This window comes from Gymnogyps californianus, chromosome 25 (genome assembly GCF_018139145.2).
Source record: "Gymnogyps californianus isolate 813 chromosome 25, ASM1813914v2, whole genome shotgun sequence".
Classification (NCBI taxonomy): Eukaryota; Metazoa; Chordata; class Aves; order Accipitriformes; family Cathartidae; genus Gymnogyps; species Gymnogyps californianus.
In genome coordinates, this window is record NC_059495.1 from 6,192,917 (window position 1) to 6,206,420 (window position 13,504).

Consider the following 13,504-nt stretch of genomic DNA (forward strand, 5'->3'; position numbering starts at 1 on the left):
TCGTGCCTCTAGAAAGACAGAAAACTAATGGTAAAATGGATCATCTGAATTCTTTGGAGGCAGGGGAGAAGTCTCCCAGGTGAGTACACCTCTGAGTCAAAGGGGAATAACCAGAAGTGTTGGGAGAGGAGCAAGGAAACCGTGATGTGTTTGTGGGCTGGTGGAGGAGGTGACTCCCAATTCCAGGGTCATTTTTGTGTGTGTAAGTGAAGAAGACATTTTGACACGCACACAAGGAGAAATGATCCCTCAGGGTTTGATACTACATCACTGGAGGGTAGCAGTCCACGGGCTTCAGAAGAGCGAGATAAATTACAATCCCAGTCCACTGAAGCATTTAAATAGTCTGCCTTTCCAGAAATGTGTTTAAATCGCTCCTTAAGAGCTTACCCATTTTGTGAACTTTACTTTTGCCAGTTGCTTCTCTGACTCAGCCCAGTGTATTTTATTGCCTGTGTATTAACGGGGTGCACAGAACTGTTCTTGGAGAGTTTACGTGCATAAACAGACCCTTGCGCTGTGTAAAACAAAACTGGAGAGAAAAGACACCAAAGCACAGGACTAATAGGCAACAGAGCTCGGAAAACCAAAACATCTCTCCAGGGTAGGACTTCATCTTCCCACAATTTAAATGAGAAAAATAACAAAAATCCTAACAAAACCTTTTATATAACTTCAGTGTTGCAGTGATCAGTTTCAGGGTTGACGTGACAGCAATTATAAACAACAGTTATGCAACTGCCTCCTTGATTGAATTGAAATTAATACGGAGAAAGAAAGAGCCAAACAAAAAGAAATGGCTTTGGGTTGACTTGTTATGTTTTAAATAAATAAAAAAATGCTCAGGTCAGCCCCTTTTGCAAAAGTGAGCGCAAGCCCAGGGTGAAAAATATCCCTGAAGAACAGACAAAGTGAATTGCTCTTAAAAATTCTGTTTGTGTTACAGGCAGAATTTTATCTTCTAAGGCTTACAGCTCCTTTTTTTTCTTTTTATCTGACAGTGAGCTAATTCAATATTTTAATTTTGCTCAAGTTCCTTTTACTTTAAAACTCTTTTTAAAAAACTGTTTAACACATTGTATCATAGGGTATTGTGATTCCAGTGTCACTGATTCACGCCATCTGAAGAGAAGGCCCACGTACGCGTGTGTGCGTACACATTACTTCCTCCGCTCGCCATCTGGCAGGCGTTCAGATGTTTTTGAGTGGAACTGAAGGCAACGTGGCTGCTGCGTATTGCACGGGCAGTGTCTGGTATCTCGGAGAGGAATGCTTCCTTAGAGTGAATACAAGTTGGTAGCGCTTGAATTCATGTAAAGAAAACTCCAGGAAATTTTTAGTCTAGCTGGCTGTACTAGCAAAGCCTGAGTCCTGCTGGTATTGTACAAGAGTTGTGCCCAACTCGTTTTCTGTGCTCTGTCTGATAGAGGCAGGATGCAATTACTGTTCAGTACCATCAATGGTTTTGTGCGGACACGAGCTAACCTCCTGGAATTAATCTGCCGTTGTGAGGTGGGTGTATAAAACAATGCCAGGGTGGATCTCTTATCAAAGAAATACTGTGGCTTTTCTGTTTCTCCAGGATTTCTCCTGTTGATTCAGGGAATAACGCATCCAGGAAGAGATGGGGGACAGGAATTAAACCCGTTGTTTCTTTGCCCCTCCTCACCTCTTCCACCCTGAGTAGCAGGAGGCAGAGGAGCCTCGAGCTTGTTGCTTCCAGTGGGAGAGAAGGAAGCAGATTTTGGAGGCTCCTACCCAAGATGGGTTTGCTACACGTCCCACTGACGTGTGTGCTAGCGTGAGTCATCCAGGGAATTCGCTACCCTGCATGCAACAGGTTCAGTGAGAAAAGCGTCAAGAAAACCTGCAGAATATAGCACGCTCACTATTCGTACATGCATGCTCAGCTGTGACGAGCCTTTGTGCTGGATTCCCTGCCAGGTTTGCCACAAGTAGGCATTGGACAAGTGGCTTCGTCCCTGGTAGCCTTGTTGAGGGAAGATAGCTAATCTCAAAGCTACCTACCTGAGCTGTTGAGTTTCCAAAGGCCGCTTGTTTACACTTGTCTTTCCTGGGCCGGTAACTCGGTGTTGCATATTACCCTTGGCGCGCTGTTAGGTGACATGAAGGGTGCGGTCTGTGCAGCCATCTTGTTGTCCTTGCTTGCCTTTCCTGCTTTCTTCCTTCCGTCTGTTGCTCCGGATTCTAAGGGAGCAAGGAAAAAGTGAAAGCTCACATGGCCTCTGACATCTCTCCAAGCCAGAAATAAAGCACGGGGAGGTTAAATTTTATGTTTTGCTTAGCCTTGCCCTCTGGAGACTTGAAAAGAATTATAGGAGCTTGATCTATAGCGTGGCTAGGCAGCTGTGATGGGTGCTTTATTAAAGTCGATAGCAATCAAGCTAACACAAACCAGAACCTTTCCCTGTAGCTTTATGTAACCCTTTAAAAAGTGATGGATGTTTTGCAGCAGGAGTGGGGGGAAATCAGTAGGTTAGGTCAAACTGCACAACATGATAACCAGAACAATTAATAGCACTTAATGTGAAATAGCAAGCTCTTGGCTCCTCGAATATTATATAGTTTATAATCCAGGACAGATTGCCATTAAAGTATGGCTCTCATCAAAAGAGTGGCTATGGAGCCCTCGGTACAATAAAGCTGTTCCGTGGAGATGATCCTTTTCGCTGTCTGTGATGTCTTAAGTAGTTTTTTTGCTACTGGTTTTGCCCCTCTTTGTCTCAGCGCTATAGGCGCAGTGCAGCTTTGGGGGAGGGAGCCGGATTCCTTTCTTTCGAGAACTGGCAGCTGAACCGTTAGCTGAACTCTGGTGGCAAACAGTGCCTTTTCCCCATCAGTTGCCATTTGTGCAAATTCGCTGGATCAGCTGCAGAGCTGTAACTGGGCACGATCTGTTTTTGTCTTTATTGCTAGTGATGATGCCAGAAAGCCTGCAGCTTGAATTGCCATCTCAAAGTGGGTTTGCAGGACCCGTGTTCTGAAAAAGCCTTTCTTTTGTTTGCTGTCCAACACAGAGACTCAGAGCTGGATGTTGGGAGAGACAAAGAATCTAACAGCACAGAATGCAACTTGCTTGACATACGAGGGCACATTTTCCTCTCCTTCAGCACCTTGGCTATTTTGATCCCTTAATTAACCTGAGGCATTCCACTTTCTAGGTACCTGTTAGTAGACCAGGCAGCTACTTATCTGTCTTCTTTCCTGAAGCCAGAGAAGGAGGAATCAAACCTCAGCAGGAAGAGGGAAGAATCAAACCACAGCAGGAGGAATCAAAGAGAAAGAGGCAGTTCCTGCTGAACACACGTCACTCTTACCAGGATACAAAAAACCAGCCTCCTGGATCTCCTTGCCATCTCAATCGATGCAGGGGCTATACGCCTAAGTCTACACTCCATCCCCTCATGCAGTAACTTAGTGTTTTAGGCAATGCTGTGTGCTATTACGGCTTTCTCTCACACAGGGTGCAGCCACAGCCTTTCAGGGTTTCGTGTGTTGTGAGATTGGCACAGAAGTGTTCTAGTGCACTCGGAGACTGAGGTCCTCATGCCCGTAATATTTTTTATGCAACTGGATAAAATGCATTACTGTGGGTTTTTTTTATCAGGGGTGTCAAGTATGTCCTCTTTTCTCATTAAAGCTAACTTTATTCTTAAACTCCTGAAGGGAGACAGGGGAAGGAAGAAGTGGAGTTTTGGTTTTCTAAAAGTGGCTTGGAAAGAAAATTACTGGATTATTGTAATTATCCCCAAAGCAAGAATGTAAAACCCGCAAAATTGGAAACTAATTTTCACTGTAACTTTTTAATTTAGAAAGTAACTTTCGTTCTGAGTTGGTGGTTCATTTTGAAAAGACAGACTTTTTTTTTTTTTTTTTTGGACAAAATACCTCTATGTTTTTGAAATTGCCTCCCGAAAACGTCTCTGGTTTTTTTTCCATGATATACCTTGCTATTAAAGGTTTTCTTCCTGCCTTGGAGGACAAGGTAATTTCAGATCATTAACATTTTTCACAAAGAGGACGCAGTTCCCTGCAGGACTCTGGCTTAGCCTTTTGGCAGGCTCAGGAAGCTAGCGCTCCCTTACTTGCATTCAAGTCATGTTTGGTAGGTTGGCTTTGGGGCACAGGGGGTTTTGTCGCGGCTTTGAAGACTAAAAACCGAACCCTTCATTCCCTTCGTGGAAACCAAAAGGAACTGTGTGGGAAGATGGCAGCCCACCACAGAAGTGCCTTGAGAAGGGCAGGTATTTGCAGCCCTCTTTCAGCTAAGCCATGTGTAGTTGCATTGCCACAACCATGGAGCAAAATGCTTGCCCTCCCTATTCTATTTGTAGAAAACAAATATAATATCATTAGAGCAGGAGAGAGGCTGGACTTAGTAAATTGCATTAGCATATTGGCAGAGTTTAGATTCCTGTCCCGGAAGAGTGTCCATAACAAAACAATCTGCTTAATTACCCCTAGGTCCAGCAGCCTTGAGTGAGAAAAAACAGATTTTGCAAAGTAAAACCAGTTCCGCTGTTACCTTTCCAGCCCGCTGTCCTTAAACAAAGCAGTTACATCTCTGTATAACCTTGTGGTGAATGAACTTCAAGTCTCAAAGCCAAGTCTGAATTTAGCTTGTGTTTTTTTATCTCCAGAGGTGTTTCATTAGCTCAATTACAAGTGACATGTTCCACTATGCGCTGCTGACTGAAAGAGCTCAGCCAACCTAAATCCCTCTCCAAATAGAATCCAGTTAACCTCTTACTCCCCCTTCCTTTAATCCCCCATGCCTCATGACTTGTTCACAGACACACCTTTTAAAGAAGACCAAAGTAAACTACCTGAGATAACAATGTTCTTGACAACTGAGGTGTTTGTACTTGATTTTTTTGGTTCGGTTGGGCTTGGGTGTATGCTGTTGTTGTTCTGAAGTAAAAGCCTATGGTTTTTGCGACGGTGTCCAGTGACAGCTCTCTGTTGCACAACCCACCATTTGGGCAAGGGTCTGTCCCTGGATTTGCCATATAGGCGCTTTCCGTGCCTCGCTCTCCCCATCTGTAAAAGACAGGCGGTGATCCTCAGTAACATGTAGAAAGGTTGAACGCGTTGGATGCAGGCTGTGTAACTGCAGAGACCACCCAAGGACATGACTGTTGTTGTGAACGTGCTTGCTAACGATTCGGTTTGCTTATATGATCCTGGTTAAGCGTTGTTTTGAAGGTGGTTAAGGTGCCTGGATGTTACCCTGGCTTCCTGCTCGGGGCTGAGTTTTGCCCTAGATCCATTAATGTTTTGGCAGCAGTGCTTCCTCGTTGGTGTTGTCAAGACAGTTAGGTGCTGAAGTCATCAGTAAGGCATATAACCCTAAATGGATGGGTTGGATCAGTGACCTACTTTAACATACGAGTCTTGCACAAGTCTGACCTTCTCCCCACAATCCGCCCTGAGACCTCAGCAGCACAAGCCATTTCAAAGCATCCTGTGCGCTGTTCTGGTCATGTGTTGAAGTCTTACTAGCAAGGCAGCGAGGCCGTCAGCTGGGGCCAGGAGCTGTGATTTGGAAACCCCGAGTGCTTGATTTGGCTACAGCCTTGCTTTGCAAATCCACACAAACATCTCATTTTCTCGATTTTTTTCCATTGTATCCACAGTCCATGTCCTGAAGAACTTGTACTCCCTGTGAATTAGTGGTAGGATTATTACTGGAATTCTGTCTGCTTGCATGCTCAAGTAAGCTCTCAATCTGGGTTGAGATTTAGGCTGCAGCAGTTGTTGGGTTTTGTTTTGTTGGCGGACAGTTGTTTTTTAAAATAGTTCTGTTTTCGTCTTATAAGCGTTTTCCTCCAAACGTGACTACAACAAATAAGCTGTAAAACTCGAGAGTGGCATAAATGTGCTGTTGAGGACAAACCAGCCCTGGGGACTGATCAGAACAGGTTACAGCAGAGGTATGGGGTTACACCCCATAAACTGAGGAATACAGTAAAAGACACACAGAAAAACTCAATCTCTTCCGATAAGGATGCTCTGTGTATTTTGTGGGTCTTGGATCAGCATGATCCAACTCTCTGCGTTCCAGCCAAAGCTAGTTTTGGAAATGTTGCTACAGACAGCGCCACAAAATTTCATATCTTTGTTGGGTTTCACTTTTTAGTCTTGTAGGTTTGAATAGCCTGACAAGCATGTTTCCTAAAAACCTGGTGCGTGGACTGACACTGGGCGTGCCATATCACTGCCCAAAATGAGTTAGTGTGTTATGTGGGATAGACTAGGAAAACGAGCATCTGTCTTGGGAAGGCTGACAGGTTCTGGATGGGAGTCAGGATGAGTGCCGACGTGGTGTCGTGGTGGGGCAAAGCGGGCAGATCATCCAGACTGGTGCGTGCCTGTATTTATATACGTGCATGCATTTGTGCAGCTGGCTGAGTGATAAAACAGGATGAATGCCCTGTAACGTGGGAGGGCAGCGATGAGGCTGTACTTAACTGCAAAGTCAATACAGAGAGAACTAGTCTGGTCAGGTTTTCCTCAGACAATTATCTATTTATTCTCCTCGTATAACGTCTCTCTAAATCCTTGTTTGGCTTTTCTGCTTTTAATTCTCCTTTCCTCCCCTAAGCTGAGCATCCATCCTTCCTATCTTTTGCTGTCTAAAGCCCGTTTTCGCCAGCGGTCCCAGCGGCCTTCGGACGAAACGCACGTCTCCCCGCTTCCCTCGTCATCGAAAACGGCAGCCTTCTCCTCCCTTCGCCGCAGCCCCGGGCAGCCCAGGACTGTTGGCTGCTAACTGAGCTTATGCAGTTTCTCTGCTCTGGGCCCAGCTAATGTGTCTGGCTTTTACGTAGCAGTGGGCCCGATCCCAACCCTGATCTAAGCCTGCCTAGAGGTGCTTTCCCCATCTCCTGAATCAGGCTGAGACGTTCACAGGTGTCTGTCCGGTTCAAAGCATGGGTGAACCACGTCCCTCGGTGCTTTGGGCGGTTTGAAATCCGCACAGCATTTCTGTGGCTTTGGCCTATTTCTTCCTTTAATGTTCTCTGTTCTTGGAGATGTTTCATTTCTGCCTATCCCCTTAAGAGGTCAAGTGCTTCCACAGGGAGGTTAGCCTGTAGTTTTCCATGTGCCCAGACTACTCCGCACACGAGTGAATTTGTTCTGTGATAATACAGCCGAGCAGGCAAAACCACAAGTAAATCAGACTGGGTTTTTTTCCCACTTTTAATAACAGTTTACTATTCTGTAAGTGCATGTAAAGCACATGCCCTGTTCCCCCAGCCAAGGAGCTTGACAGCTTGTCAGCAAGAACTACCATAGGTCTAGAGTGACTGATTTATACAAGTAAAAGCACACGTGCCAAGACCTGGCAGCAGCTTGCTCTTTCTTTTTTTTTTCTTTTTTTTTTTTCGTAACAACTTGGCAACCCTCTTTCTTCTCCTTTATCCAAACTTTTGCCTTTTATAGTCTTTGAATAACGCCTTTTTTTTTATTATTTATGTATGTAGCAGTTTCCCCTCCCTTCTCTTTCAGCCATTTGCTCTCCTTATCTGAATTGGCCATGGGACAGGAGATCTTGGCTTCACAATAAGCAGTTCTTGACTGAGTACACACAATCACAAACCCGATTGCAGAGGGACTCCTGTTTTTGTGCACGGGAATGAGTGCATCAGGGCTTCATAATGCTTTCTTACCTGTGCTCTGATGTTCCCATGCTCGTGTGTTGTACGTGCTTGTGCTAAAACTTACCTTCCTTCGTAGAAGCATATGCGCATACACGAGCTCACACTGGCGCAGTCAAGTGTTTATTAACATTGATTCTCATGTTCTCCGTGTGGAATGCTCATTTAAAGAATTACACAAATTTGTCTGCATATCCAAGTGGGAATTCTTACACACATGCATATACAAACAAGTATAAACCACCCTGTATAATTATATGGCCTCCAACGTAGATTCGAACGCGATTATGTTTGAGGGTTTATTGACTGGCTCTATCTCACTCAAGCCTGTATTCAGGTATAGGCTCATACATAGCTGTGCGGCCACGCGATTTCTCAGACGCAAGCATTCTTAGGCACAGACAGTCTCTCACACATAAGCTTATAGATTTATGATTTGTTGTGAGAGTGGAAAACAGCTGCTGCAGGCTAATCAAATACAGCAGAAGATTTAATGCAAAATATTGAAAAACACTGTCTGGTAGGAGGGTGAAATTCTTAAAAACATGCTGGTCTCATGGCGCTAGGCCAGTGCAAGAAGATTTGCACCTGGCCATGATAAACGTCAGCAACGGGTCTGGAGGAGGCTGCTTCACCCTGCCAGACACACGGGCTACAATTCACATTGGGTTTGGCCCTGCGAATAAGCCACATAAGTCTGAGGCTGTGGTTTTTCAGGGGCACGCAAGCAGAGCTGCTTAGAGTGGACTGGTAGGGAAGAAGAGTAGTCCAACTCGAGCACAAGCTTTGCAGCACGTTGGCAGAGCAGGCTGAAGTTCTTGCTACTGGCTCACTTCTGCCTGTCTCTGTGGACAAATGGAAAGCCTGTTTCTCCAGGGCTGTCAGTTCAGCACCTTTCACCAGTTCTGCTAAGGCTGCAAAGGCTTGGAAATAATTAACTGCAAAGGAAAGAATTTCATCTCAGGTTTCTGCTGACTGACGACACAGGCAATTTATGATGCCACAAGAAGCTCAGGCTGGGATTATTTCTATGTAACTCCCAACGCTGCTGCTTGGCAGCTTAGTGACTGTGTTGGAAGTGACTGAACTAGATTAATACCTTGTGGATTTGAACTATAAACTTCCATGAGTTTGGAGTTCGGGGGCTCGGCTTAGCTGAGTACAGACTAGAGCTACGGCACTTGCAACGTCCTCATCTCCCTTTCCCGGTGCCGGTAGGTGACTTGTCAGCACAGCTCTCCCGCTTCTCACCCAGCAGGTATGATCTCACTCATCCATCTCCAAAGGTGAGACCGCGAAGGGCTGGGCTGTGAAAATAGCCCGGGATCAGTCTTCAAAGTGTCCTTCCCGTGAAACCTTGGCTTGGCAGCCTCAGCGGGTCTGTGCTGCCGGTCAGTCTCTGGAAAATGAAGCGAGCGGCTCCTGCCTCCTTGGGTGCTAGGCAAAGAAAATGTGATAGCTGAGCAGGGCGCTCAGATGTCGCGGCTAAAGGACAGGTGTATTTTGTTCCTGTCTGCTCGTGGTCTGCAACAGGAGACGAGAGGCTCCTGCTCCGGTAGTGGTTTCAGCTGCAAAAGGAGATCGCTCTTTTGCAGTTGGTGGTTGTGGGTTTAGTCCCTGTTATTTACCTGCAAATGTGTATCAGTCTTTCTGATCGGAGACTCCGCAGGCTGACCCAGCGAGTCCGTTCTCCTGTGCACCCTGAGAGAGAAGATTTTCTAAAGAGAAGGGCCATGGGGCATTTTGCACGTGCCTGCCTGCACAATCTTCAGCCAGCAGCTCACCCTTAGTTATTCCTGGTCTGTCGTATCCACATGTGCTGTGAATACCTCCCTATCTTTGCTGGGCGTTCTGAGACCGTCAGGTGAACAGTGCCGTTCAATCTGTTCTCTGCAGTGAGGCACCAACTGCACATCTACAGACGGGTGAACCAACAGCTCTCTGACTCACGGCTGATGGGCTCCACTCTGCCAAGGAGCCCATATGCCCTTTCTTCGTGGGTAGACAGCCCTGGGTGGCATGAAGTACACATTGAAACGCGCCGTCCGGGGATATGAGAAGCATCTGTTCCTTCCAGATGTTCAGTCATCTCATTGTTTGTTACATTTGAGGACAGGAACCCCCTTCAGTTATGTGAGGCACTCACTGTTCTCAGATGTCCGGGTGAGTGTGTGCGGTGGGGGGAGATTTGGCTCTGTGTGACGCCAGCAAGGAATAGAGGCAGAGGTTTCATGCTTTTTGGAAAACACTTGAAAGGCCTTTGAGCTCTGGCTAATCTCCATTGTTCGTGTGTTTTCCAGCAGCAGAACGAGAGAGGAAGAAGGGGAAGAGGCAAGAGAGCAGAGCTGAGAATTAGAACTGGAAGCCTTTCCCGTGCTCAGGCGAGCTTGGCAGAATCCATCGTGGCAAATGGAGCTGGATGCAACAGAATCCAGGCTTAAGCTTGGCTCAGCTCTTAGACCCAGCAGAGCCTCCTTAGATCTACAGGAGCTTTGTGAGTAGATGAATGCATTTCAGCCAGCCTCACTGAACCAGACGCAAGTGCAGCTGTTGAATTTAGCTGTGGAACAGGGCAGAGGGTAGCGTTGCCCAAATTTGAGGCCTTTTCGCCCACAGCCATTTTAGGTCTTTGGTTTTTCTCCAGGCTTATTTTCTTCTTCCGTTGTAGATCAAACAAGACTGTTAGAACTACACAGGCATTGCAAGCTTTGACCCCTTCATATGCAAAATGCATATTAATACACTTGCAGCGATATGCTGCAAAATGTTATGCACAAAGTTGCCTGTAAATGTTCAGCACAGCTGTGTATTTTACCTGAAACGCACTGAATTCCACGTTAAACCTTTAATCCCCTCCTCTCCCAGCACACGGCATTTTAGCACCGTATGGGCTATTTGCAGAGTGCCATTTTGGTCTGTCTACATCACTATATCCTAGCTGACGGGTGGGTAGTTTGAGATACAGGGTTCCCATCTGAGTTTCATTTCTGATAGAGACATTTCTAAGGGCAGCAATACCTAAACCAGACATGACTTGAGGAATAGAGGTAGCGTGGCTCTTTATTTTTCTGTATGGGTTCAACCAGGTACAACAGACTACGGCAAGGCCGGAGTAGAAACCTGACATCGGCTAGAGCAGTGCCAGAAAGAGCTGTCCCTTCAGTATATCCCTCCCACTTCTAACCGCTGAGGCAAAAAACCACTGTGCAGCCCCCAAACTTTCCCACTCAATACTTGTTCCCTTTCCTCTGCACCAGCAGAAAAGCTTTGTTAAAAAAAGAGTCGTTTTCAATTCAAGATTTTAAATGTTTTGTTCCTGACAGTGAGTCAATGATTTTTCCAGTCCCTCCCCCACAGTAAACAAGTGCAGGCTGAGTGTGGTCCAGAGGAAAATGTGAGTTACACATGTCCTGGCCACATGCTTCTCCGGTACCAATGATAACCATATGGTGGCTTTCAGACCCCAGCTCTCCAACGAGGAGAAGTGTTAGCATGAATCAGTGCAAGCTCCTGCAGAGTAGATACGTAACCCAGCCTTGCCTGCAGCCGCTTGCACGTGCCCAGCAAACACCTTCACAGCCTAGTACGGTTGTAGCGCCTTCTTTTGTGGTTCAGCTTCACCTAAGCTGAGGAGGATTGGGCTAATGAGCTTGGCTGAGAAACTCCTGGAGTACAGGAACCCTCCTGTAACAAACTGTCGTCACTGAGCCCACAGCTCCTATTGCGTTTCTGTGCTCCAGCACTTTGCTGGGGAGAGGGAAGCCTACTGCCCATCTCCGGTCCTTTCCGTGCGAGCACAGAGACTGTGTTTTCTGTTCTGGGAAAGGAAATTAGAGGGGTTGGGGAAGGGCAGAGTCGGGCCTTGGGCTAGTTTCAAGGTTTAAGGGCAAACCAAGTACGATAGGTACCTTATAATTTTGGCATCTCACTCATTTAGGATGCCAATGCTACCATCGCTAGCTAAAAGAGTCCATCAATTGCTTGTCAAATTTGAGGACTGTCGTAGAAGCAACCCTGTCCCAAAACCAGTGCAGGAACCACAGCGTGCAGCAGGCCCCCAGAGCGTGTCATACCACCGTGCCGTTGCATGATACTGCTTGCGTACCATGCGTGCAGAGCTCTCGGCTCCCCGTAAGTTAGCGTCGTCATCACCATTTTCTGCAGAGTAACAGGAAAGCTGAAGCCCAGCTATCCCAGAAGACGTTATTCCCACCAGGTACCTAAATACCTTGGAAGATTTGGTCGTGGAAGAAGGCAAATGGAAAGAAGGAATTACTTTAGAACCCTGTCACTTTGAGGCTGGTTGTCTTAGTTTCCCTTTCTCCGAGCTTGCCCTGGCCTTTGCTCACACAGTGTGTGAGATTTCCCCATGCATGGTTTCCCATTCCTCTTTGAAAACAGCTAGTCCCGGTAAGCACTCCGTATCTCACGTACCTGTGTTTCTCCTTCCTTATTTTGAGCTACTAGGGGAGCAAACAGGAGGAGGGTCGTTGATTATTTTTAGTGTAAAATCTCAGCTAGGTAACCTTTATTAAAGCTAAGCTAAATACACAGCAAACATAAGCTTTACTCAGGCAGCAGTTCACAGGAACTTGGCAGAGGCCTGCCTGCGTTTCAGAATCCTTGTCCTTTTTCTAGATGAAAGCCCTGCAGAAGGATTTGTTTTTCAGACAGAAGGCAAGCCAAGTTGGTGATTTCATCCCAAGGCAGGCTGTGTCAAGCTGGTCCTATTCAAACACGCAGGAAATCAACCTTGGAGCTCGTTCAGAAACGAGGATGGAGAGTGGGGGTAGAGAAGGGGGCCCTGAGTAGGACAAGATCTTGGATTCCGAAACTGAGCTCGGAACAAGCAGGGAAGATACCTGCTGTCAGGGTGGTGCTGTAGGGACCTGTCCTTCACCCTTTGAAGGATTAACTGGCAAGGTTTCAGGTAGCATTTCTTCATTTCCAGCTCTTCCAAGAAGCTATCCCATCTCTGTCCTCATGGAGCCCTGCGAGGGCCATGCCCAGCATCGCTCTGATAAGAGGTCGGGTGGCTACCACAGGCGAAGGCAAATTTTCCCAGAGTCCCCTCATTTCAGGACATTTTTTTCCGTTTAAAGCAGAAATTGTCTGATTAAAGCAGTTGCTTTCTGAGCGTAAATGTGGATTACTGAGGAGAGAAGGAGAGCGAGCTTGCTCTGAACAGAGGAATGGGGAGAAGGGAGAGGGAAGTGGAAAAGAGACTCTTGTGAAGTCGTTCTTTACAAGCTGTTATAATGACCTCCACTTAAACATTTGTAGAGCAGCTATATAACACCGGTGGTAGAGGGGAAGCAACGGATGGCAGAATTCAGAACATTTGTTCTTGGGTCTGCTACAAAATCTCTGAGATCTTTGGACAGTCCCTTCCCAAGCAGCAAGGGAAGCACAGTGGAAAAAAACTTGGCATAATTTTATCTGCTGCATTTCTGCAGCTGCAAACTTGCCTGTTGATCGGCGAAGATATCATTCCAAGAACCTCCATCGCTACGCAGCATTTCGAATACAGCTAATCACATGGGAAATTGGTGAGAGAAACCTGCTTGGGATGTATGTGTGAGTGTGTATAATGCTTCATCCCTAAATAACACCTGCAGGGGCTTCTGAGCAAGGCAGGCAGAGTTTGCTGTCGCTGTTAGAAAAAGCTCGGACCTGCCCCTTTGCTCTTACTCTGTCTACCGAAGAACTTCAAGGACTCCAGTCCTTCCTTTCTAGCAATTGCTTTCATGGATCCAGGTTTTAGCGGTTTGTTTTTTTTAAAATCAAGCACTTTCTGATGTGAATAATACCAACAAAATGTT